This window comes from Scardinius erythrophthalmus (genome assembly GCF_964197995.2).
Source record: "Scardinius erythrophthalmus genome assembly, chromosome: 23".
Classification (NCBI taxonomy): domain Eukaryota; kingdom Metazoa; phylum Chordata; class Actinopteri; order Cypriniformes; family Leuciscidae; genus Scardinius; species Scardinius erythrophthalmus.
In genome coordinates this window covers 29,148,824-29,176,202 of record NC_138243.1, presented here as the reverse complement: position 1 = coordinate 29,176,202, position 27,379 = coordinate 29,148,824, and the positions used below count along the sequence as shown (strand labels likewise).

At 37.4% G+C, this 27,379-nt stretch overlaps 1 protein-coding gene across 1 annotated transcript in view; it reads right to left on the bottom strand.

Moving 5' to 3' along the window:
- The window catches only part of ttc28 (tetratricopeptide repeat domain 28), a 317,167-nt gene that overhangs the window by 261,976 nt on the left and 27,812 nt on the right, over nt 1-27,379 (bottom strand). The gene's annotated exons all lie outside the window — the stretch shown is intronic.

Sequence of the window (27,379 nt, the reverse complement as noted above, 5' to 3'; positions counted from 1 at the left end):
CACACACGGGGAGGGAACGAAGAGCCAAATCATATTGAAAATCCAATCACAAACAGTTGATTTCGATCAGACTTGATGTACATCTCTGTCTTCCCAATATGTCATTATAGGCATATCTCCTCCCACCTCATTCTCCCAGCGGAGGTTCAACTCTACATTACAATTCACATAATCTGTTCAAAATAGTTTGTGAGAATAGAATTAGTACTTGTGACCATCATTGCTAAAAATAAAACATTTGCACCACTGGGAGCTCAAGCGTTACGTTAAACACTGAAACACAAACAGCGGCCGTATGTTAATGGAGTATAAGGACTAGATATCTTCCCCACGCCTCCTGATTTCCAGAAGGATTATCAGCGGGAAGCAGCCGCCCGATTCATAGATGTGGCACAGATTGACAATGGCGCTTTGATAGTGTCGACTGCAGGTACCCGGAGGCAAGCGGGAATCAATAACACTGAGACGTTGATAACACGGTGTCATTGACTTCTGATTGTCCCAGACTGCCTGGCCACAACACTGACGAGTTCAATTTCTCTCTAGAGAACACACACACACACACACACACACACACACACACACACACACACACACAGAGTGAGTCCGGTGAATCTCACAAAAGACATGTCTGACTCATATTTCACTCCAAAAGCAATAGTGAAACACCTACCAAATTATACATACCAAAGTATGACCATTTAATTTTTAAGATTTTGTTCAATGTGACACTAATGTGCCTAATGTCATGATGTTAGTAGTGTAATGCAAAAAAAAAAAAAAAAAAAAAGGTAAATTAAAATCCTGAGTCTCATTAATAGTAATATTATAATTATTTTATGTAAGTTATGTTTATGTATATGTATATGTATATGTATATGTATAGATATATGTATATGTATATATATATGCATATGTATATGTATGTGTGTGTGTGTATATATATATAAAATAAAACTAACATAAAATAATAATAACATTGTTGTAATGTAAAAACAATAATGTTAATAGTAATGACAGTGGGATTTATGTAGCATTTTAGCAATGCAAATTCTGGGGGAAATGTGCATAACGCATGAAAATGAAAAGATTTATTTTCTTTATGCAAAAAAAAAATCTTTTTTTTTCTTTTGATTTTGGGTTAAAATAGGCACGTCTTGCCAGTCTCTTTTAGGACATTCTCAGTCCTACTTTAACACTACAGATCCAACAATGGTGACTTTGGTCACGGGCATCATGAAAGCATTGAAAGGCTATATCTCTCCGTCAAGTATGGACGTTTGTCTCAGGTTTTATTGCTCGAGCGGGTCAGACAGCAGAATGTCTGGCTCCACATGAAACCTGTCTACTGGCAGAACGCAGCGGTCAGCGCAATCTGACCTGAAGGGTCTCCCACCTACAAAAGCCTCTCCTGGCATAGTGAAATCTCTCCATCTGTCACGTGTAAGCTGGTCAAACACAGGGCAACACTGCAGCGTAAACAGAGAAACAACGAAGAGCCATCTGAACAACATTACAAATGTCAGATTTCTGCATGCTCTTCTTCATATATTCATTATATGCTGAATATAAAGTTCTTTTCATCTATATCTTGCAGCTCTTTGAGACCTAAAGACTGTCAGACCTCTGAATAATGCCTGTCGTATAGCGAACCCACAGATCCACCGAGATCCACTGAGACGCTCGGTCTTCAGTCTGTCACAGCGCGTTTGCGTTTGAACAGTATATTAATTCTGAAGGAGACAAATCTGCTTGTGCGGCCCACTCGACAGACATGAGCCGATCTTTCTTCTGCTATCTGGCTGCGCGATGGATCATAGCGGCTGGATTACTCATCCATCGCTCTCTGACTCTCTCTGAAGGGAAGCCAGCGGCCGCTGGGGAAAATAGACCGAAGGATTGATTCTGATTCAGCGGGAGAGTTACATCTAAACTTCTGCGCTCGGATGGTGGGAAAGCGAAGTTCTTTCTAGCGTGGGAGAGAAGAGGATAATGAGAATGGGTGAATTATACAATGAGTGAATTTAAACCTTTCTGCAGGTCATTTTCAGCGTGCGATCTGAGGTTAGTTATGCACAATGGTGTCTTTAGCCAAAAGTCAATCATTTTATCCCTTAAAAATCACCTTTGATCACCAAAATGACATATTTAAACGTGCCTTAAAATATCTTGAATGTAACTTGACACCCTCGCCTCATTTAGTATGCGCGGTTCTATGAATATGCAATTGAGCCCCGCCTTCACTCACTCACTCAGCTCACGATCACACGTTGATCTGATTGGTTACAAGGCCGTTTGTGACGTCAGAAACACCAGCGATTTCAAAGCGTGTTTTTGAGACTGTCTTTGGTTCACTGCAGTTTTAAGGAGAAAATACTCAGCAATGCTGTCGACTTATGAATTTACACATGGTTTGTCTTAAAGCATATTAAAAACACCACATAGACATTTAAACAACATTAACAACTTGATTTTCACCACAGGGGGACTTTAAACTATTTACAAATCACATCACAAGCATCTGTTTGGGGCTAGTGATCTAACTTTTGGGAAATTAAGTATATATACACACACTTTTAAACACTCCTGAGTCTTAGTGAGGAAGACTGTGGCGAATATGCATGGTGGTGATGATGATTATGATGATGATAATTATGATATAATTTCATAATATAGAGTGAAAGAGAGAAAGTGATGTAAATAAATCCTAGGCAGAATCTATTTTCGTGTGTTTTTTGTACTGATTTTCAGGAAAAATCTACTTAAACATTGTATTTATAAATTTGTTAAAATTAAATTTGTCCAAATATAATACCATCATTGTGTATGCTTTTATATGTATTGTATATGATGATATATATAAATGAAAACTGATTTTTTTCACATATTCTGTGCTGATTCTGCAGGAAAAATCTATTTTAACATGGCAAGATGCGTTAAACAGAGCCTTTAATTCTTATGATTATTTAACATTTCTTGCATTATGACATTATTGAAATCATGACAATTAAGCACATTTGCCCCCAAAAACAAACGCATTACTGTAATGCAAAAAATGAATAAATGGATAAATCTCATTATTGTAACAGCAATGACAATCATCCTCTCGGGACATACATCTTTATGTGTTAAAATTACATTTAGACCAATTTAATTAAAAAATCCTATCATTATGTATGCTTATATATAGAGTTTTTTCCCCCCGCATATTCTGTGCCTATTCTGGAGGAAAAATACATTTAAAAATACTAACAAGTTGAATGCACTCTAATTCGTAGATGAAAGCAAAATTACAATTAACAATTTATTATTATATGCACATGCCAGGGGCCGGGTGGGTATAAGACTTTGCGAATTATGTGTGTTCAAAACATTTCGAGTGCAGATTCTGTGTACGTCTTCTAACATCTTCGCATCAGTCCAAAGGAAAGTACAAGGGGAAAACAAACAATGAATTCATGCATCTCTCTTGACATCTTCATTTCATGTTCTCCGCGTTTGCAGCATAATTTTGACAAAACTCAAAACAGAAAGTGTGTGAGACACAGCGCAATATTGACATCACCTAATTACAAAAACACCAGTGATTAATTTGCTCTGAATAAATCGAAACGAGCGCCGTGTGAAAGGCTTTTAAAGCCGGCGAAGCATTGCAAGTTGTTGCGGGGAAAAAAAATATGTGTCACAGCAAATAATCAGAGTTTGTACCTGATGACTTTCAACGGCAGGAGGAACACGGCCTACCGGTGACAGGACTGAGAGGTGAGAAGAAGTGAAGGGAACATTTCCATTCCCTGTGTGTCAAGAAGCACCTGACTAACCTGAAGCCAGTCGCACCGAATATGAAAACCTCAGAGCGCCGCTGCTATTTTCATTAAAGGATATGGATTAAATCATATTTACATTTAAATCCAGACGCTTTCATTTCATCGAGCGACTCAAGTATGTGCATGTTTGAATGCATAAAGTGTTTACCACTCAAAACACACTTATGAAAAACAAAACACTGGATATTGCACGGGTTGGAAAATGCATTTATGAAAATTAATGTAGTCGTAACAAACAAAATTATAGCAGGATTTTATGAAACAAGATGTAGTCTCTCTTATCATTTTCACCTATTTCGCCTTCGTAACGAAACGCAGAATAATATTGCACGGGGCTTTTTTAAATCAATCAGGACTCAGGAATTGATCAAATGGTGAAAAGTGTATCCGTATGACAGATTTTTGAAAAAAAAAAAAGGGATTGATGACGTCATCTGACAAGAAAAGTAGTTTTAGAGATGGTGCAAGTTATATTTTGATGAAAGATTAATGAAAACCCTGATGTTTTCCCCATTAATATAATGTGCACTGATTCTGAGTACAAAAAAACATACTGACTAGGGATGAACGATATATCGGTATCGGCCGATATATGTTCATTTTTAATGTTATCGTTATTGGCCCAATAAGAAAATTTGGCCGATAAATAATGGATTATTTCCTTCATCCAAGACAATTCAGATGTGCACTGTTCGCCATGATGGTTTTGAATTACTTGAAATATGATTGGAATCACTTCGAAAAGGAAGATACAGTTCTGTCATATCGCCTACATGAAGTTATTATGAGAACATCATTCTAATTGTGTGCTTGAGACATGGCTTTTAATGGTGAGACTTTTGTTTTTGTAATCAGGCTCTCAAAAATTATATAAAAATTTGGATTTAGATTTATCGGCCAATATATCGGTTATCGGCTTTCAAATATAAAGAATTATCGGTTATCGGTATCGGCCAAAGTTTTCTATTGGTGCATCTCTAGAACTAACCCCAAACTTTTGAATGGATGGGTATAATCGCAGAAATATTGCAATGTCAGTTTTTTCCCATTAATATCATCTAGCCCTATAGACATTAGGTTGAAAACCAGCAGTTTGGGCGTGTCCGAATCCACTTTTGCTAGTTTAATGACGGGGAAAATGGTCGGTGCACCCGGTGCATGGTCTAAAAGTGTTGACCATATTCTCTTAATGAGTAATGGGTGTGTTTTGGGCGTAACGTGCAATAAACCAATCAGAGTCTCATCTCCCATTCCCTTTAAAAGCCAGTTGTGCTCGTGCCATGGCGGATTCGCCATTTACATGACGGAATTTGACAGTGGAAAGACCAAACGCGTCTCTAGCGAGGAAACAGATCTGCTTGAGCCCGAGGTTGAAGTGTGCGAGCAGACCATCTACAGAACAAAGTGTACGTGCGTTGTGGACCCGCCTATAGGCACATATTACTACAAATGCATTTGCTATTTAAAAAACGCGTCGCAGGACGTGAAAATGATAACTGCGTCAGGCTGAAGCTAGCAAAACACACTTGCGTCACGCCTGACGCTGCATTGCACCGGCTGTATGATAGGGCCCTATGTCTATAAAGGCTAATGTTTTTTGTATTTATAGAGCGGAGAACAACCAGCAGTTAGAATATTCGTTTAACTGTAACTGAGCCAAAAGAACGGTAGATCCCAGTAGGTGGGGCCGTTTCTCCTCTCCCGGTGACTTAGAGTCAGATATCTTCAAGGTAACCAGGGCAAATATCCGAGCACACTAATATCTGAATGTAGGTTAAGTAATTAGTTAAGCCTGTGTACCAAGCAGAGACGCTGGATAAATTCCACATGCTAATCCAAACCCTGCTTAGATGTGGCTAACGAGGCCGTCGGCTTTTAACTTCCCTGGTTTGAAGTGCTGATCGTGTTTTCTGTATTGATCTGCAGACCTGTGGTGGAGTACAGCAGTCAATGTCAAACGTTATCTGTTACTCGAAGACACTGGTCAGCATTCATGAGAAGATAACAAAAAACAAGAGCAATGTGTAATGCGCTCTCTTTTGATTATTGCCGGGATGACCCATTTACCAGGTGGTCCTCGTGACCCTGCTGACCCTTGCATTGATGATTTTTTTCTGGAAAATGGGGGTGGGGAATGAAGGGGATGAGACCGTTCTTCCACATCTATTGACCAGCGCCGGACAAGACGCCTGTGTATTGATTCCCGTACTGCTCTCCCAGGAGCCATTGTGGGAACTGATGGGAGGATGAAAATAGAGGGAAATCTTCCAAGGAGGAATTAAAAAGCTGGTCTAATTCACTGGCTGAGAGGCGAGAGATCAGTGGAGAGCTCCGACCCCAGAGGACAAACATCAGCACTTCTTTTTTACTCTCTCCCAAAAATCAAACCCCAAAAAGATTCAGAGAACTGAGACTGGTGATATCAGCCGGACTGATTAAACGAGCACTATTTCGAGGTTATCAGCATCGGTCGATTAATAAATGTGGTCGTTCACTCTTACGACAGTTCTGAAATCTATTGGACTTGTTAACAGATGATTACAATTTCTGATTTTATGCTATATACATCTAAATATATAAATAAATATAAATAACATGAATATATATTATATATACAAACATGTGCACACACACACATATATACACACACACAAACACACACACACATATATATATACACATAAAATTTGTGTATGTATAATTTATTTGTACAATTTTGAACTGCTATAATAATATATATAAATGTGTGTGAGTGTGAATGTAAGTGTGTGTGTGTGTGTGTGTGTGTGTGTGTGTGTGTGTGTGCGTGTGTGTGTGTGTGCGTGCGTGTGTGTGTGTGTGTGTGTGTGTGTGTGTGTGCGTGTGTGTGTGTGTATTTTATACATAATTTATAAAAAAAAGTTACTGCTATATAAATCTAGATGTATAAAAAAATAAAAAGAATTCTATATACTGTATGTTTGTAAATACATATTTATAAATTTAAGATTTTAATAAAAAAAAAATATATAAATATATATCTAAATATAATTAGCATATAATTAGCATATTCTGTTAGCTAGATATAATATAATATAATTATAAAAAATATGTAAATTGTAAATAATAAATTATATATGCAAGTTATAAATAATATAACTATTTATACATGCATTGAACATATAATTTATATTATATTTAAATATAAATAATAAAATGATGAAAACCATATTTATACATAATATTTTTTCAAATTATAATTTATAATTATATAATAGTGCACATATAAATATAATAAATAAATAATACTAATAATGTATAATAAATTATAAATATTTATAAAATGCAGGTCATTATACTTACAATAAAACTAATAATTAATAAAATAAAATAACAAAAACTAACTTACTAGATCTAAAGTATGACTCGGTTATAAAATATCAAAGATGTGGCCTGAATAACTTGTCACAATTGACACAAAACTGCTTGATCAACATGCACAAATTTATTCATCAAATAACTGGATTAAATAATCATTTATTATATTATAAATAATAATTTTAGAATTAATGTTTATTAAGTGTACTTGCATCTTCATTTATTGAACTGTTGGAAATCCTCTGAATGCACACATAAATAAGAAATATTGACATAAGGATTTAAAGCATCAATGCAATATCCCGGGAAAAGCATCATGATGTATTGATGCATGATTGTCTCGCCACAGGCCGATGTAACACAGTGCTGTGTTAAACACTGACCAGCTTTATGACTAAGACGCACAATACGCTGGAATCCCGGAGGATGGTTTTCCTCTGGGAACGGAAGTGGAACAGCATCTCGGCCATCTGTCGCTGAAGGCCTGTGCGTGAGCGGCTTCAGAGAGCAGATGAATGCTTATTCAAAGTGCCAGAGCTCCACTACTCAGCACAAAATTAGTCTTCGCCTCTAATGAATCTTGAATCAATAGCACTCCAATAAGAGCCACGGCCTGCTGAGAACCAACTGTAAAATAAAGCACACATCCACACGCTCACGCGCTATATTAAAGCCTGTTGTTTTGGAGGCCACCGTTTCAGAGCGGAGATTCTGACAGCGCGATCAATTTTATGAAGATTAATCAAGCATCAGTGAGAGCCTTATTAAATATGTTCTTGACAGGTTTCTCGGCGGCCATATTTCTCACTTTCGACAGACATTGAGCTCGGGGAAGTTCGGCTTTTTCTCAAAGCTTGAGAAAATCACCTGCTAGTTAAACAGGATTTTGATCGATTGTTGGTGAATGATCTAGAGTGGGGAATGATAAATCATATCGGAGTTCATATTGCATCTGAACGCTGGAGGTGCTTCATAACTGACGGCGCGACACCTACACAAACATACGGTGAATCTCACCAAACCTGTCAAGAAATGCTTGGGTAATATTTCATCCCAAAATCAAAAGAATCTCAAATTTTGCTTAAAGACAATGAAGCCAAATTAAAGAAACAAACATTTGTTTTTTGGTAACACTTTAGTTTAGGGTCCAATTCTCACTATTAACTAGTTGCTTATTTGATTTGATTTTATTGACAAACTTTTTTTTTTTTTTTTGACAAACAAATTTGATTTTATTTGATTCATTTATTAAATTAACATCAATGCATATATATATATATATATACACATACACACATACATATACAAATACTGTACATATGTATGTGTGTGTGTGTGTGTGATAATTTAATAAATTAATCAAATAAAAACAAATTTTGAATGAATTGTAATATCATTGTATTTTATATTTTTATTGTTATACAAAATTATGATATATTGTTATACAGAATAATGAGAATTACGTAAAATAAAACAAGTATAATCTTGATACATTACAGTAACGGAATTTTGGAGTAAAATGTGTTTAATTGTCATTAAAAAAGTCAAAATGAAAAAATTATTTAAAAAAATTGTTGATTTAAAATTGTTCATTTAAAAATGTTCATTTAATTTTTTTTTTTAAATCTTAAGTATTTAACTTTCTTTATGCAAAAAACTCACAACAATCTATTGATTGATTTGGGATGAAATATGACATGTTTTCCTGCATTTCACCTACACACACACACACACACACACACACACACAGCAGATGGTAATGATCACACACAGTTAAAATGGCTGTATTGAAGAGTAGCACGATCCAGACGTGCGATCGGCAGGGGAGAAGCGTTACCGTTTGAGAATACGCCACAAAATAGCACCACTTACCCGTATTGAACAACAATTTCAAAGAACATTTCAAAGCTGAATGGAGAGGCAATGTGTGGACTGATTCCGTTATTAAAGTGTAAGTGATTGAAAACAATTGAGAAACAATAAAGGTGCAAGAAAAATCACAAACTAATTTAATGAAATAGCAGGTCGATTGCTGGACAGAAAATATCTTTTCATCAGTGTGCTGAGATGACCAGCTGAACCTACAATGATGTTTGTCGTCTGATGTACAACTGTATATTAAGACCTCAAACCAGAAAACAAATGCATTAAAGGATGTTAATGGCATAGAAATTACAAAGAGGCTTCAGAAGCAGTTGTTTAAAGAGACGTTAACCACGAATAGGACACTTTAATTGTTTCTCCTGGACAGAAATGAGATTATGCCGGGTTCAGACCCGATTTTTGGCGTAGGGTGTCGTGGAGATTCATAAACAATAATGACTCAAGAATCGATTGTTTCATCTCACATAGTGTGTCATAGTGGACAACAACCAACATCATAGACTAGCTTCTTTCATTTTTTTTCAGTCCTCCACGAAGGGTTTCGTCACATCTGTGGCGTTGACCAATAGGAGCACAGACACTATTCCATACACAGCTTTCAAACATGGCGAAACAAAACATAGACGACAACACTCCTGCCTTTATGATGTTTCCTCGAGGGACGACCACCAGTGGAAAAAGATAAAGGCTGACGAACAATAGCAGAGACGTTTCAACAACCTGGTTCTAGTCAGACGCTAGCTCCGCCTTCTCGATGACATCACACACGTCAGCTAGCGGTGATTGGTCGGGAAGCGAGACATGTTTCTTGTCCACGACATGACAAGAATTTATACGATTTAGTCAAAATCGCATAATCTGACACAATGACTATCATAACAGACTAAAATATTGTGAAGTCTGACAGTAGTGTTCCAATTTCGATACGATACCTTGAAAAATATCTATATATATATATAGAGAGAGAGTATTATTAAATCAATCTATTAAAGTCCCCCTGTGGTAAAAATCAAGTTTTTAATGTTGTTTAAATGTCTATGTGGTGTTTTTAATTTGCTTTAAGACAAACCATGTGTAAATTCATAAGTCGACAGCATTGCTGAGTGTTTCCTCCTTAAAACTGCAGTGAACCAAAGACAGTCTCAAAAACACGCTTTGAAATCGCTGGTGTTTCTGACGTCACAAACTACCTTGTAACCAATCAGATCAACGTGTGATCGTCAACCAGTGGATCTCTGAGCTGAGTGAGTGAGTGGAGGCGGGGCTCATTTGCATATTCATAGAACCGCGCATACTAAATGAGGCGAGGGTGTCGAGTTACATTCAAGCTATTTTAAGGCACGAAGAATTTATTTTTTTCAAGGTAAAAACTTTTAAATATATAATTTTGATGATCAAACATGAGTTTTAAGGGATAAAATTATTGACCACAGGGGGATTTAAATTATAAACAAAAATGATAGAAGAATGTCTGTTTTCTAATTAACTTTTTGTAAGTTATAGGGTCACAAAGTTCTCTTCTGGGAGCTGATAAAGAAACATTTGTGTAATTTTCTGAATCTAAAACTGAATCTCAAACAAATGCATTAAATGTCGCTAGTGGCACAGAAGTTACACGGAGGATTCAGCGAGCAGCGCCTCCGGTTCCTCGCGCCACTGAAGACTCATGTGAATGTCATCAGCCGGCAGACGAGTGGAAAAGCAGACGGGAGGGAAGGATATCCTGAGCCCAGAGGCAGAGAAAGGCAAGAAAAAAAACACGATGAAGAGATAAAGAGAATTCAGATGGGCGGAAGTGACTCTAGCTTTCACACTCTAGGGAGGTCAAAGGTCAGGAGGTCAACGCTCCGAACACAAGCAAGATACACTGACAGACAGGCTGTCAAACACTCAAAAGTTACATGGACACATGGGAAATCTATGAATATAAATCAGAAACTGAGAGCGAATGTAACGTATTTACTGCATCTCCTCATGAAGAATCACTCTCCTGTCAGTCGCTTTAGATAAAAACATCTGCTAAATAAATGCATGTGAATGGAAGAACCGAAAGAACACGTTTTCCAGTCCACTGTGCTATTTTTCCATTGTTTTTCGATGTGAACGCACTAGACGGAAGTCTCAGGTCTGAGCATTTTGCAGTTCTCGTTCTAAAAAAGTTAACTTTTAAAAAAACAACACTTTTTTTCAATCCACTGACCTTCGTCTCGCATTTTTAACAGCGAAAATCCAGCCTAAAACAGGTGAATAAAATCCCATAAGCACATTGAGGGAGGATTTATTGATTATGTGCCTTCGTTTTGATACCCTGCTGTCATATCTACAGACCAGAAGATCACAAGAGTGACTCTTTTCAAACAAGCGAGTAAAGAATCACCTAGCAACCTCCCAGAACACCCTAGCAACCACTTAAAAATGCCCTAGAAACCAAATTTGTCTAATTAAAAAATAAAATAAGCGCCCCCTACCGTATAACAGTGAAAACATGCAGAAAATTCAGTCAATGGCAGGAAAATAATTAATGAATGTACAGTAATAACACAGAGACTCATGAGGAAGATTCCTTTGTCAACGATATTGATAGATGAAGGCGACAATGTCAACAAATAAGGACAATTTTGACATTGAAATATTTTATTTAAAAATATCCATCAAATTTTGCTTGAGAAAAATAAGTACACTCCATTTAGTGGCTGGTCTCGCCCCCTTTAATTTACAGACATCATGTAGAAGTTTCTTATAATTGTCTATCAGTCACTTGCATTGACTATGAGATTGATAATGAAGCATTCAAGACCCGCACAAGAAATGGGCATTTCTATATATTTAAACTGCACATTTTATCTATTAACAATGGTGAAATGACAATCTAATATCTATATGTCCTGATATGGGGTGTACTAACTTTCTCACACACTGCAAAAACACCTATGTTCAATATTCACCAACTAAAAGTTATAATGTACAACTACGCCAGTACAGCGGTCAGCAAATCATAACAAAAAACATTGGTCATGAAAAAAATAATTATGGCTATATGTTTCGAATAACTTTTGACTTATAGTATAAATTGACAAATGCTATTAAAACTATAAAACATGGCTATTTTATACAAGCTTGCTATGATTTGAGTGGTGACAATAATGTTAGGGCATATGTAAGTACTACTATACATGCAAATACAGTAATATCCCATTAAAATGAACTAATAAGTGCATGAACTAATAAGAAAATTCCTCAGTGGAATCCCAAAGTCAATCAATTATTGAGTCAGCCGGATTTACTGAGGCAAATCTCCACACTAATTACTTCAATTAATTGTGTTTAACTTAAAGGAATATGAAGATCCTGTGCGTTTAGGGCATTGATGGTCAAAATCCAGGAAAGAGATGAGAAATATGGTCATTATGGAATATAATAAGATGTTGAACCAAATGCACATGCACGCAAAATAACACGGCCGCCCGTCCTCCCTTCATAAGGCCCCTCGCCCCTCTCTTCAACCTCTTTGAACGATGAGATTTCTCACAACCGAGGGCAACCTCAGATTCCTTCCCTCCAAAGGTCTGTAATTTCAAATCCTTTATTTGATTGTTCATTAAGTTCAACCCTCCCCTGGAAATTGCCGCACGGACCCCGTTATTAGTGGTTCCAGACGTTTCTGCTTCTGGATTTTTCCTTCCAGCGTATATATACCTCGGCGGCCTGTGAGATGAGAGGCCAGAGCGGCAGACGGGACCTTGTTTTAATGGTCTTCTTGGCAGCGGCGCAAGGGAAAATAAAGTAGAAAATAAAATGAGGTATCAGTGAAGAGCAGGGAAATGATGTCACGCAGGGCAGAACTGATGTTTTTATTATTACTACTCCGATAATTAGTGGTGTTTGCTTGGGGAAGCATTGCTGTTACTACTGCTCATATGTTTTAGTGAGACATTACTGTTTTAAGTCATCACACTTTTCACCTGGTGGACGATACATTTATGCATTTTATTTTATTTTAGTCATTCATTCATTAATTTATTTAATTTTTTTTAATTAATTAATTTATTTATATATTAAATCTGTAATTAATTTATTTATTTATACATTATTTTATTTGTTTCATTGCCAATGCTTTGGCAATACTGTGCGACAGTCATGGTAATAAAGCATGTTTGAATTAAACTGAATTTAATTGAATTTAATTGTTTCTCAACGGGAGAAAATTTGTCTCAAAAGTCAGAAATCTCAATATGAAATCACTGAATACTCCCAAGAAAGAGATGTTATCCACATTAATTTTATAGATTTACACTCTTACTATGTCAACAACTACCTCATGTGCCTACTTTGATTTTTCTCAATTGGTTTTATGAGAAACATCTGATAAGCTCATTCTTAAAGGGGACCTATTATGATCTTTTACAAAGTCTTGATTTTATTTTTGGACTCTACTAGAACATGTTTTCATGATTGAATGTTCAAAACACGTCTTATCTCTCTTCCCAGTCTGTCAGTAACGCTCTGTTTAGTTCCTGTCTCTATGAAGCCCCTCCTTCTGAAAAGCACACTGTGCTCTGATTGGTCGACTGGATCAGTGTGCTGTGATTGGTCAAGAACTTCAAGCGTGTTTGGGAAATGCCCCGCCCCTTACCATAACCGCCAGTTTAACACACTTCTAACTAACTCAACCAGGCCCCGCCCCTTTATTCTGCATATTAATTATTTAAATGAGGAATATTGTGAGGTGTTCGTTCCCGGAAGAAACTCAAGAATACAATGGAGGCGTTTCAGGGAGTTCGGAAACAGTGACACTGATATAGAGAATAACTTTGGAACTTTGCAGAGCTTTTTCATGCTGAAACAGCAATATTACACATTAAAGAAAGCTCAACATGTAAAAAAGCATAATAGGACTCCTTTAAATGAAACAACTGAGGTTTCAGAGCTATGAAAGTGCAACAAAGTTCTCCTCTGGCAGCTGATAAACAGCATGAGCTCTCGCCTTTCTCACACATTCAAACGATCTAAGCGTGTGCGGCTTTTCCTGAAACCCGCAGGTACACCAAGGGTCATTCCCGACACGTGCGGCAGGCATTTCTAAAAAAAGATCCAAGTTTTTCCATGTACCGGGAAACTCCCAGCACACTTTTGTCATTCAGGGTCTGTCAACAGGCATTAGACTCAACGGATGAACAAAGCAAAGGAGTGAAGAGGCTTTCAGGCCAATATAGAGATCGTTCCCCGGGTGGGAAACTGAGCCCAGAGCTGTGTGTGTATGTGTGTGTGTGTGTGGGAGCTGCAGAAAGAGAAGAAGACAAGGTCTGGGTTTATTTCATGAGTCTTACCCACATGCAAGGCCAAACTAGCAGCTTCAAAGTGCTGCCTATGGGGAGACGCTCAAACCATATGCAGAAACCATGAATACAGCTGGAGTCTCTTTTAACTGTGTGTTCAAACATACACAGACACACACACACACCTCACACACACCCCAAACACAAGAGAATTAACTCATTATGAACCTGAACACCCAAACACAAGAGAATCAACTCATTATGAACCCGTACATCCAAACACATGAGAATCAACTCATTATGAACCTGAACACCCAAACACAAGGAGAATCAACTCATTATGAACCTGAACACCCAAACACAAGAGAATCAACTCATTATGAACCCGAACACCTAAACACAAGAGAATCAACTCGTTATGAACCTGAACACCTAAACACAAGAGAATCAACTCGTTATGAACCCGAACACCCAAACACAAGAGAATCAACTCGTTATGAACCCGAACACCCAAACACAAGAGAATCAACTCGTTATGAACCCATACATCCAAACACAAGAGAATCAACTCGTTATGAACCTGAACACCTAAACACAAGAGAATCAACTCTTATGAATCTGAACACCCAAACACAAGAGAATCAACTCGTTATGAACCTGAACATCCAAACACAAGAGAATCAACTCATTATGAATCTGAACACCCAAAAACAAGAGAATCAACTCATTATGAATCTGAACACCCAAACACAACAGAATCAACTCATTATGAATCTGAACACCCAAACACAAGAGAATCAACTCTTATGAATCTAAACACCCAAACACAAGAGAATCAACTCATTATGAACCTGAACACCCAAACAAAAGAGAATCAACTCATTATGAACCTGAACACCCAAACAAAAGAGAATCAACTCGTTATGAACCTGAACACCCAAACACAAGAGAATCAACTCATTATGAACCTGAACACCCAAACACAAGAGAATCAACTCATTATGAACCTGAACACCCAAACACAAGAGAATCAACTCATTATGAACCCGAACACCTAAACACAAGAGAATCAACTCGTTATGAACCTGAACACACAAACACAAGAGAATCAACTCATTATGAACCTGAACACCCAAACAAAAGAGAATCAACTCATTATGAACCTGAACACCCAAACAAAAGAGAATCAACTCGTTATGAACCTGAACACCCAAACACAAGAGAATCAACTCGTTATGAACCTGAACACACAAACACAAGAGAATCATCATATCATGATATAGTTTTATAGCTGCTTTGGATGAACAATATACAATCAGAGGACAACAAGAGTTCTTTTGACAGTCTTTTGGCAGCGTTCACAACAGCAGCTTGTAATGCCGTCCGCTGAAGAGGTGCTTTTCTATGGCGAGGAACTTCTTCTATGTTGGGCTTGTTCAGACGGCGTGAAGTCAACGGTCTGAAAAAGAACGATAACAGTGGAATTGGCGTTCGGTGCCACTTTATAAAGGCAAAGTGCCAACCATTATTCATGCACTTGAACGCCAATCTTTTTTTTCTTTTTTTTTTATAAATAAATAAATGTGAATAATATAAAAATACTTCCAGAATCAAGTCTGATAAAAAAGCGTGTCTAATTAAACTCAAGTCATGAAACTGTTTTTTTTTTTTTTTGTTGTTTTTTTTACTGGGCTGCATTTTAATGTTTTATTTATTTTAATAAATAAAAAGCATGTCTAATCAATTAAATTAACAATTTCATTATTTTATTTCTTTACAACAGGTCCCTATGAAATGTTTTATTATGTTGTTTTAATTGTTCTGGATTTTAGATTTAATACGAATGTAATATCAGTTTAATAAGGCTTAAAGAAATGAAAGCTTTTAAAACGAAATGGTGCGTAAATTAATAATTTCTTTGATAAAATTTGTATGACTGAATTTTGTGATTCTGCACGCATTTTCTACATCGTGGAAATAAAAGGCTTTACAAAAGGCCCTACAGCGTATAATCAGCAACAAAATGTGACCTATAAATGTGTTGTTTATTGATGCAGCTTTGGTCTTAGCATGTACTACAGCGTGTGTGTGTGTGTGTGTGTGTGTGTGAGATCGCTGATACAGCGAGTCGTCGCCTCTGGAGAGGCTGCAGCAGATGTCGGTGTGTGTGTAGCGTAAGCATCTGCACTGTGCCCACGCGCACACACTCATGCATGTAGCGTCTCCTTCCATCTTCACACACACAGAGTCGTCATCTGCACTGTTAACACACACCTCTCTCGTATTTAAACCAATTACAGCTGCTCGTTTACCAGCCAGACCACGACCAATTACAGCAGGGGGCGAAGCGCGCGCGTATGCTGATGTGCCCTTTCTCCAAACTTGTTACTCTGCTCCATGCCCGAGTAGGTAAATGTCTTTATGTCCGTCTCTTCTGCAATACGAGGAAGCCAGAGACACCAATAGAATTTTGCAAAGCTCGAAAGAGACAAATATAAACCTAGCAAGGCATAAAAAATACAAACAAAATATACTAAAAGCTGGAGTGCTTTTATGCACCACCAAATGGAATTACAAAATTAATGAATGTTTCCAAATATGTGATCCTAGACCACAAAACCAATTTTTAAATTGAGATTTATACACCATCTGAAATGGTTTGTTAGGATAGGACAATATTTGGCCGAGATATAACTATCTGAAAATCTGGAATCTGAGGGGGCAAAAAAATCAAAACATTGAGAAAATCTCCTTTAAAGTTGATCATTTATGTTGGCGATTGTGCTGCATTCACTCACAAAAATAAATGTTTTATATATTTACTGTAGGAAATTAACAAAATATTTTCATGGAACATGATCTTTACTTAATATCCTAATGATTTTCGGCATAAAAGAAAAATCGATAATTCTGACCCATACAATGTATTGTTGGCTATTGCCACAGATATACCCGTGCGACTCGTGACTGGTTTTGTGGTTCAAGGTCACATATGTTTGTGTGCTTGAATTAAATTATGTGGCCTTAGAAACATCATGTAATGGCATTTGTGATACATCATGAAAGAGACTGAGAAATCTAGCTAAACATAATGCTGGGACTTGATTCATCTAGTTAGATTTGATTGGATGGAAACATGTTAAGCATATATGAATTGATTTTCAAAGGTGTATAAAGTTACTTCGTTTTGACAAATAAGTAAAAAAATATGTTTTTTCTTTAGAATAACATCTGCTGATAATGTTCATTTAGAACAGAGACACAAATTAAGACTGTAAATAATGTTAAAAAGTTCGACTGATTTATGTTGATTTGCACCCAAATACTGCTAAAATCTTATCACATCATATCCAGATAAGATACAGCGGTGACCTTGATGCCAACATCAAACTCACTGGAGAGACGGACATGTTTGTCCATCTGCCTAAAAGCATCACTGATATCCGCTGCCCTTGTCTGTCAAAACGTCATTTGCATATTGACCCCTCACCCAATAGGAGACAAGCTGCAGTGTAACAGCATCGCCACGTCAAACTAAAAAGGGCCAGATTGATAGCGACCATTTAGGAGAAAGATAAACCATCAATTTCACGTCCGTCTGACAGAGAGATAGATTGGATCGTTTAAGTCCTTTGTCTCTCAGATCTCTTGAGTGTGTTAAACAATGTTCTCCAGCGCTTCTGAATATAGAGAAACACATACAAATAATAATATTAATAACAATGTGAGAGAGAGAGAGAGAGAGAGAGAGAGAGAGAGAGAGAGAGAGAAACACATACTAATAATATTAATAATAATAATAATAATAATAATTATTATTATTATTATTATATGCATTAATATTTATAATATATATATATAATGCATAAATAAGACATTTATTATACATATATATTGTTGCTGTTGTATTTAATTTTTAAATAAATAAATAAATAATATATATAATTATATATATATATATATTGTAATTATGTATTTATATACAACATACATATATACATACATGTATATATGTATATATATATATATATATGTGTGTGTGTGTGTGTGTGTGTGTGTGTGTGTGTGTATATGTGTGTGTGTATATATATATATATATATATATATATATATATATATATATATATATATATATATATATACACACACAACACATATATACATACATATATACATATATATACATATATATGTATATATGTACATATATATATATATATATATATATATATATACACACACATACATACATATACACATATATATATGTGTGTGTGTGTGTGTATGTGTATGTATATGTATATTATATGTATCAAAATTACAATTATTATTATTATCATTATTATTATTGTCCTTCCTGACCAGTCTAATTCATGAATTTGGTTCTTTTCAATGAATCAACCGATTCCCCAATGATTCAGTGAATCCAGTCTGAATAAATCACAGGAATCAGGGACTGAATCTCTCACGGAAATAATCGTTTGACTGTTTAAATGGCGCTCATCACCTCAACACAACTTGTAAAAAACAGCTGCAAAAACAAAACCCTGTAGGAAACAGATTCACACACAGCTCCACATAAAACACGTCACTCCGGCAGCCTTGAACACCGACAACCCGCTAAAGCAACACAAGGGGGAACATATGCTTCACGAAACATATTTAAATTCGGGTCCACATGGTCGCCTCCCTCATTTAAACTCAACAAATGGATCCGCGTTCCGATCCATGCAGAATAATGCGTTTAAGTGTCACATGCGCTGCTCTCAGGAGCAAGATGTGACCTTTACGATTGCACACTATTTATACGTATAATGCAGCGGCTCCGTTTGGCCATTGTAAAGCCCTGAGAGAAACACAGGATTGAGGAATTACTCGCTTGAACGGTGAATTTGCAGAGATTATGTGCTGGGTCGTTCCTGTTATGCAGAACCTTTTGAACTACAGAAAAATTAATATGCTTGTGTTGTAATTTAAGGATTTCTACAAAAGAGACTTGAGAAATCGGCTCTGGTTAAACTTTAGACGCTTAAAATGCATCAGTTATTAACTGATTATTTACACAATGACAAGGAGTTACAAAATTGATCAAATGCTGATGTTTGTGCTGATGTTTTACCACCAAAATGGTGATGTGATCAAGAAACTGGCTTTTGTTAAATAATGGGATTTTAAAACACTAATAGGACAGAAAAGTATATTGAGGATACAGTATAAATTGATTATCAGTTCAAATGCATATATAAACTCTAGTGCTGTCAAATCGATTAGTTGCGATTAATCGCATCTAACATAAAAGTTTGTATATACGTGTGTATATATACCTACTGTACATACATAAATACACACACACAGTATGTGTGTCTGAGAGTAAGTGTGTGTGTAAGTGTGTGAGTGCGTGTGTGAGTGAGTGAGTGAGTGAGTGAGTGTGTGTGTGTGTGTGTGTGTGTGTGTGTGTGTGTGTGTGTGTGTGTGTGTGTGTGTGTGTGTGTGTGTGTGTGTGTGAGTGTGTGTGTGTGTGTGTGTGTGAGAGTCAGAGTGTGTGTGTGTGTGTGTGTGTGTGTGTGTGTGTGTGTGTGTGTGTGTGTGTGCGCAAGTGAGCGCGAGTGAGAGTCTGTGAATGAGTATGTGTGAGTGTGAGTGAGTGAGTGAGTGAGTGAGTGTGTGTGTGTGTGTGTGTGTGTGTGTGTGTGTGTGTGTGCGCGCAAGTGAGTGCGAGTGAGAGTCTGTGAATGAGTGAGAGTGAGAGTGTGTGTGTGTGTGTGTGTGTGTGTGTGTGTGTGTGTGTGTGTGTGTGTGTGTGTGTGTGTGAGAGTGAGTGTGTGTGTGTGTGTGTGTGTGTGTGTGTGTGTGTGTGTGTGTGTGTGTGTGTGTGTGTGTGTGTGTGTGTGTGTGTGTGTGTGTGTGTGTGTGTGTGTGTGTGAGAGTGTGAGTGTGTGTGTGTAAGTGTGTGAGTGCGCGTGTGTGTGTGTGTGTGTGTGTGTATGTGTGTGGGTGTGTGTGGGTGTGTGTGGGTGGGTGTGGGTGGGTGTCTGTAATATCTGATATCCTTGTCCTTGTTGTGAAATGTTTTGGTCCCCATGAGGAAAACCGCTTCATAAATCATACTAAGTGATGCATTTTGAAAATGTAAGAACACAAAGTTTTGTGTGATGGGTAAGTTTAGTCTAAGAGGAGAGAATATACAGTTTGTACAGTATAGAAATCATTACGTCTATAGAGAGTCCCCATAAAACAGGATCTGTTGAAGGATCAGGAGATGTCTCCCTAATGTGGAGAAACCAGCGAGACAAATCATCATGTGATGCGGCCGGCTCAAAGCAGTGACACAGCGCTCGACTCTGCATGTGACCCGCTCTCAGATCTCAGACACGTTTAACGATGCTATACGGTAACAAGACTATCCTGAATCCGGCTTTAGCTGAGAACTTGGAGCTCAGTGTTTCTTTGTACTTTGATAATTGAATAGCGCTGAGTGTTTCAGGGCAGCCGAGCAGAATATATCAAAACACTAGTATATAACAGAGATTACAGTCAAATAACTGAAGCGGGGCAGAGCGGCTTTATGTTTTTAATTAGCAAGTGCTTTAATGTTTCACTTTCACAAAGTCAGTAAAAGGTATTAGTGGTTGAGTGTGGGATAAACGCTGAAGACTAGCTAATTATGCTTACCATAAGAGGAGTTATTGCATTGACCTTTATAGGACCTATATAACACGCATGCAACCGGTTTGTGGAAAGTTGTGGTGTCAAAAACACGTGTGGATCCGGGTGGGGTTTGGGGAACGAGGCATGATGTCATTACTGTCACCATAACAACAGCTCTGATACTTCTCTGATACAGAATGTCAGTGTGTTTTGATATGATCTCATCTACTGAGATTTCACTCAACTTTTAATAAGAACAGTGTGTTATGCTTACGGATGCACCCATGCTTCCCTCTGGTGCTCGCTTTGGGAAGTGCAAGGTGTGTGTGTGTGTGTGTGTGTGTGTGTGTGTGTGTGTGTGTGTGTGTGTGTGTGTGTGTGTGTGTGTGTGTGTGTGTGTGTGTGTGTGTGTGTGTGTGTGTGTGTGTGTGTGTGTGTGTGTGTGTGTATTTCTATGAATGAACAGTTATTCTTAGATCACCATTACTGTAATACATATTTTTTTCTGCAATACAGTACAAATTTTACCATAATAATGCATTTTTATTTAAATTAACAAATTAAATCAGTACAAATACAGTAATAAATATTTGCTTAATCAAAACTATAAATTAGTGCTGTCATATCGATTAATCGCGAATAATCACATCTAACATAAAAGTCTGTATGTATGTATGTATGTATGTATGTATGTATGTATGTATGTATGTATGTATGTATGTATGTATGCAAATATATATGTGTGTGTGTGTGTGTGTGTGTGTGTGTTTATATATATACAGTATATATATACATACATGCATATGTACATTATATATATGGCTGTGTGTGAGTGTGTATATATACTGTATACACACCTATATTTATACATGTGTGTATGTACAGTATTAAATAAATTATAATAATAAGATAATAAAAGTGCCAAACTAAATTTTTTAATAATTTTTTATAATGTGAGTGAAATATGACATGACATGACATGAACTGAACATGTACATGTCTGATCTCCGATTACCCATCAATAATACATGTAACAAGACAGTGGCATGAATGCGCTCAGCACATGATACAGCTAGCTGCTAGTTGCATTAGCATACCGTTCATATGAGCGATCCAGAAGCGTTTACATCCTTCTAAAAACAATGAAACACCTTTTAAATGCTTGGCTTCGTCTCAAAGAAACTTTTAAGCGACTGGGTGCAATTTCTCTCTTAGAAAGAATCTAAGAGTCGGTTCATTCAGTCACGAGTGCCGGAACTGCCAGGATTTGGCTTCTCCCATGTGGCAATGCATGTTAAACTGAGCGAGAGGACACAAAGTCTGCAAAGCAGTGCCGTCTAGGACACTTTCGGCCTCGAGGGCCCCATTAACATGAAAGGGGCCGAGAACTCGCACAAACATGGCTGTGTAGAGTCGATATAAAGCCCTGCCGCACAACAGACTTGACTGTTTTAGTTTATTCATCCAGCAAAGCACTTCAGGGCCGCTTTGTGAATATGTAAATTGAAAACGAGAAACGCAATGGGCGAAAAAGCAGCAAAATGAAATGCAGAGGAGAGCAGAAATCCAAAGCTTATGATGATATTTACAGGGCTTGAATTTATTTTGTAAGTGACTGTTTTTGAAGTCTGTGAACTAGGAACACAATACAGCCTCAATTGTAGTTTAAAAGGGCTCAAAAATGAAGAAAGCACCAGTGTGTTTATGATAGAGGGGTTATTAAATATTACAGATGGGTTAGGGTGATTAACTAGTTGGCCTACACTAAATTAAAGGTGTCTTGACATGAGAAATCAAAAATCTTTTGACATATACAGTAAGAGGTCTTTATACCATTAAAACATCCTGCAAGTTTCATAGCTTACAACGTCCTCCTCATTATAAACAAAGCATTTATTTAAATCAAGCTCCGAAAAAGCTCGTTTTGATATTGCGGGATCTGTGACATCATCATTGTTATTATTGTTGTATTTTTATCAAATATAAAAAATTTCAGAGTGAAATATTTTAATAGTATTTTTTTTATAATAATTTATAATATTTTAGCTCAGATTTATAATAATTTTTATTTAGTAGTAGTGGAAGTTACTAGTTAATTATTTATTTATTTATTTATTTATTTATTTTTCATGGTCATAACATGGCCTTTCTGTAATAATAATATTACAGTATTAAAAAAATATAAAATATTTATTTAATACTTAAAGCCAAAAATCACAATGTGGCTTAATGCAATGATTATTTCGATTAATCCCGCCACAGTCAATCATCTGAAGGTCTGTGCTTAGTATCTACTACTGTATATAACTTCAGATTCGTGCCCTTAGTGTGTAATGTTGCTGTTTGATCATAAACAACATCTGCAAAGTTATGACGCTCAAAGTTCAAAGCAAAGGGAGATATTTGCTTTTAAAGAAATCGCTTTTTAACGACTACAACAAACGGCTGGTAGAGACTACACCACATTCCTCCTGGGTTAGTGACATCACCAACCCTAAAATTTACATAAACCCCGCCCCTGGAACACAATTTATAGATTATCAAGAGAGAATATGCTAATCAATGACTAGAAGATAACTACACATAAGCACACAGCATAAGCATAATTCATCAACTAACCATTCAGAAATGTCCTGTTGCTTCTACATGTTGTCACTTCTTCGTGAGTCTCTCCATCATTGTCTGACTCCGGTTTGAACATAAAGGCTAAAAGTTTTTGAAATTTGCAGTGCATGTCTGTGTGAGTGCAAGTTGTTGAAGCTCCGCCCCCTGTGCCGGGAGCAGCAGCTCATTTGCATTTAAAGGAACAGACACAAAACGGTGCGTTTTTGCTCACCCTCAAAAAAATGACAATTTTAACATGCTATATAAAAATATCTGTGGGGTATTTTGAGCTGAAACTTCACACACACACTCTGGGGACATCACAGACTTATTTTACATCTTGTGAAAAGGGCATTATACCACCCCTTTAAGATAAACCAGTCAATTTAGCGACTACTAGACTAGACTTCTAAAATATGTTTTGCACATCCCTCTTCAGTATGACCTGAATTTAAATGGCCCACTGTATATCATAACTAGATCTCTGGAGATTTGAGGTCGTGTGTTTCTAATGCAGCAAATGTCATGCTTGCGTGTCATTAACGTGGAGCCCACTTTTCAACGCGCTTCCCTGAGGAGAAGATTACGGTGTGGTCTGAATATTGCTTTATAAGAACAGGGTGCCAGAGACGTCAAGAGAAGCTCGAGCAGTGCATCATGGGAAAACGGCCCTGTGGTCTGTTGCTTTTGCATCAAGAGTGGAGAAGAGAAGGTCTAAAGATCTTCCCAGACTCACAACAACGAATTAAGACTTTCGAGAGGGACGTTTCGAGTGCATAAGGCACTTCGAATTCAAAACACAAGACATGTTCGTTCTGTTCACGCTAATACTGTGACCTGAAAGGAATTTCCTTCATATAAAAGACCAGACAACTTCTCGAGTTTCACGACATGATGATTTTCGATTGAAGCGCTGTAGCAGAAATCCTTAGACTAGCTAGTATTTATAAATCTATATAAATCCCATACATTACAGTGATTTTACCATGATTCAGGAGGTTTTTAAACACTACGAACTTTAACAGCTATAAAATAACTTCTATATTAGCTTAACATTACTCTGAAATAGGGCTGGGCGATATAACTACAGTAAAGATCTATTTTTTTCCAAATACTCTATATATCAATATTTGGCAAAACTTTACAATAAGGTTCAAAACCTAACGATGACAAATACTTCAAGCATTTATTAATCTTAGTTATGTCAAATGCAGGTCTATTTGTTTGCACTTAATGCACAGATCGACTTTGACGTACAATATCAGACTTTTAAGTTAGTATAAGCTGAACGAAACCTCCAGCGTTTTGAGCACCAGTCAGTGGATACATCACTGACTAACTTAAACACATCTGATTGGTCATTGCATTCGGCGCTCAAAGGACATGTCTGTGATTGGCTACAATGCTCAACACTGTTAAACATGATGTAAATAGAAAGACTGTGTCCGAAATCGCAAACTCTCTTGAGTACTTACTATTTACTTATACTTATTAATATTACTTATTCTCTTGAGTACTTACTACTCTCATACTATGAGTACTTATTTTGAACAAGTAATTTAACTTTATTGTCCCCAGGGGGAAATTCTTTTCCACAGCACTGCACTTGTTTAACACACACAACATAACCAATATAATACAAATAGACATAATACAGAAAATAAAATAAAAAAATACTTTACAGACGCTAAAAAAGTATTTCTATATAGTATGTGTGTAATATGAATGTAATCTGAACATACTGCATTTGCCATGTTGTCATTATCATGTGACCTACCAGCGTCAGTTGCATTATTTCAGTGCCATTCACAAATCCTCTCCCGAGGCATCATGGGATTGTAAAGTGGCCTTCATATTCACACTTCAGAATCTCGCCAGAGGAAGTAGTAGTTCATCCGGGTACTTTTTGCCTACTATTTTATGAGTACTGAGTACTATTTTTACGCCTACTATATAGTAGGGAAGTATGTGATTTCGGATGCAGCCTAAGTTTGCTGCACACATCCTGAAATGTGAAGACATTGATCGCCCCCTGGTGGCTGGCTGCAGTATAGGTCACAAACCCCACCCTCTCCACATAATCGAATGGGATGCGAGCCCAACTAAAAAATCCAATTACACTTCAAAGATGGCTTCTGTCATTTCAGACAGTTCTTATCACGCAGACGCATGTTCAAGTCTTCGTTTTATTTTTTCAATAAGTTAGCTTTTAGTTAGTTGTTTGATGCTATAAAAACGGGGTGTAACGTCATGATTGACAGCTGTGCGGCTCCATCGCAGGATCACTACTGTGCGAACTCAGGCTCCAAACAACGTAATTGGCACAAGATGTCAACAGCCATTTCTTCTACTACAACGACTTCATTTTTCTACAGTGGAAAGGAGTGGAGACACATCGTGCATTTTTTTTTTTACGGTCCTTTTACAGGCTGCTGTTCCCGAAGCGCCACCTACTGACCGAGGGTGTATTTGATTTTTCATTCAGTCCGTTTGCTGTTTTTGTTTTGTGCAGGCATGTTTAATGTAGCATAATTTCGCAAAGCTAAAGTCAGACTATTCTGTTTTTGCTTTAAATCTTGATACAATCTAATTTAAATCAAAAACAACTGCTCTTGCTACATGTGCGAGGCATCTTTGTTTGGCTTGTGATTAAAATGCAGTGGATGCCTCTCATTTCAAATGGCTACAGATATTTCCAGTGGCCTGTAGGAGAGCAAATAAACGACAACAAAAAAGCATCAAGATCGAAACCGGCCATGAAAAACCACGATCGGTGTATCTCTATCTCTTTGAAAGCAGCGTCTATCAGCCGTCAAAATCGTAAGACAAAAAAGGGAAGTGAAATTGACTGAAACTTTTAACATGATCACGATATACACAATATTCCCAAATTGTACATGATATTGTGGTAAGATCGCTGATATCAGATGTCTCGCCCAGCCAGCATCTGCATGACTTATTTATCAAAGCATCCTTACAAGATCCCTCAGAGCTTAAAAACAGGTGAGCGGCGTCATCCCACTGTGCATTGATCTTAAAATTGCAAGTCATTGCATGCTTCGAATTTGCATTCATACACCAGTTCATGCATAATCCCCCAGTCTGTGTTTGAACAACACGGTCCACGCCGTCTGTCTTTGATCAGCGCCAGTCCCGCGTAGGGAACGGACGGAATCAGATTTAAGAAATAAAGACAGACAGGGCGAATCTGCATGAATTATCGGCGCTTTGAAGTCGCAGCGCACCCCCCCCCCCCCCCGGGCATCAGCCAGGTGTGAGACTTTCGCAGTGTTCGCGTACCTGCAGGTTTAAGAGCTCGAAAACTACAGCCTAGCAACCAAGCAGAATGAAACAGCGGCTGGGAGGTTTTTTTTTTTAATAAAAGCTATTCAACTCGCGGGGAATGTGGGGAAAAATTTTGTCTAGACGTCCCTCACAGAAAATCGCTTTCAGCCCGAAACGCTCCATCTAAATGACAAAGAGATAAAAAAGCTGGCATTTAAAAGGATAAAGGCTAAAAACAACGGCGAGCGACTGCAAGGCTTTTCAGTGTGTTTTTGTGTCGCTGGCGCACATGTTTGGAGGCACAGCGCTGCTCCCACAGTTTTCTCCTTCCCATGGGCCCTCTAAAGGGGCAGAACACGGTTGTTGTGCCAACATGGACATCTATGCGAGGCTGGGAGGAGGAGGAGGCGGCGCTGACAGAAGTAAATAGCCTTCTCAGAGCGACCGCAGTTATTGAGCTTTAATTAAAGGTAACCTCAGCTCGCGACCCCGCCGGGA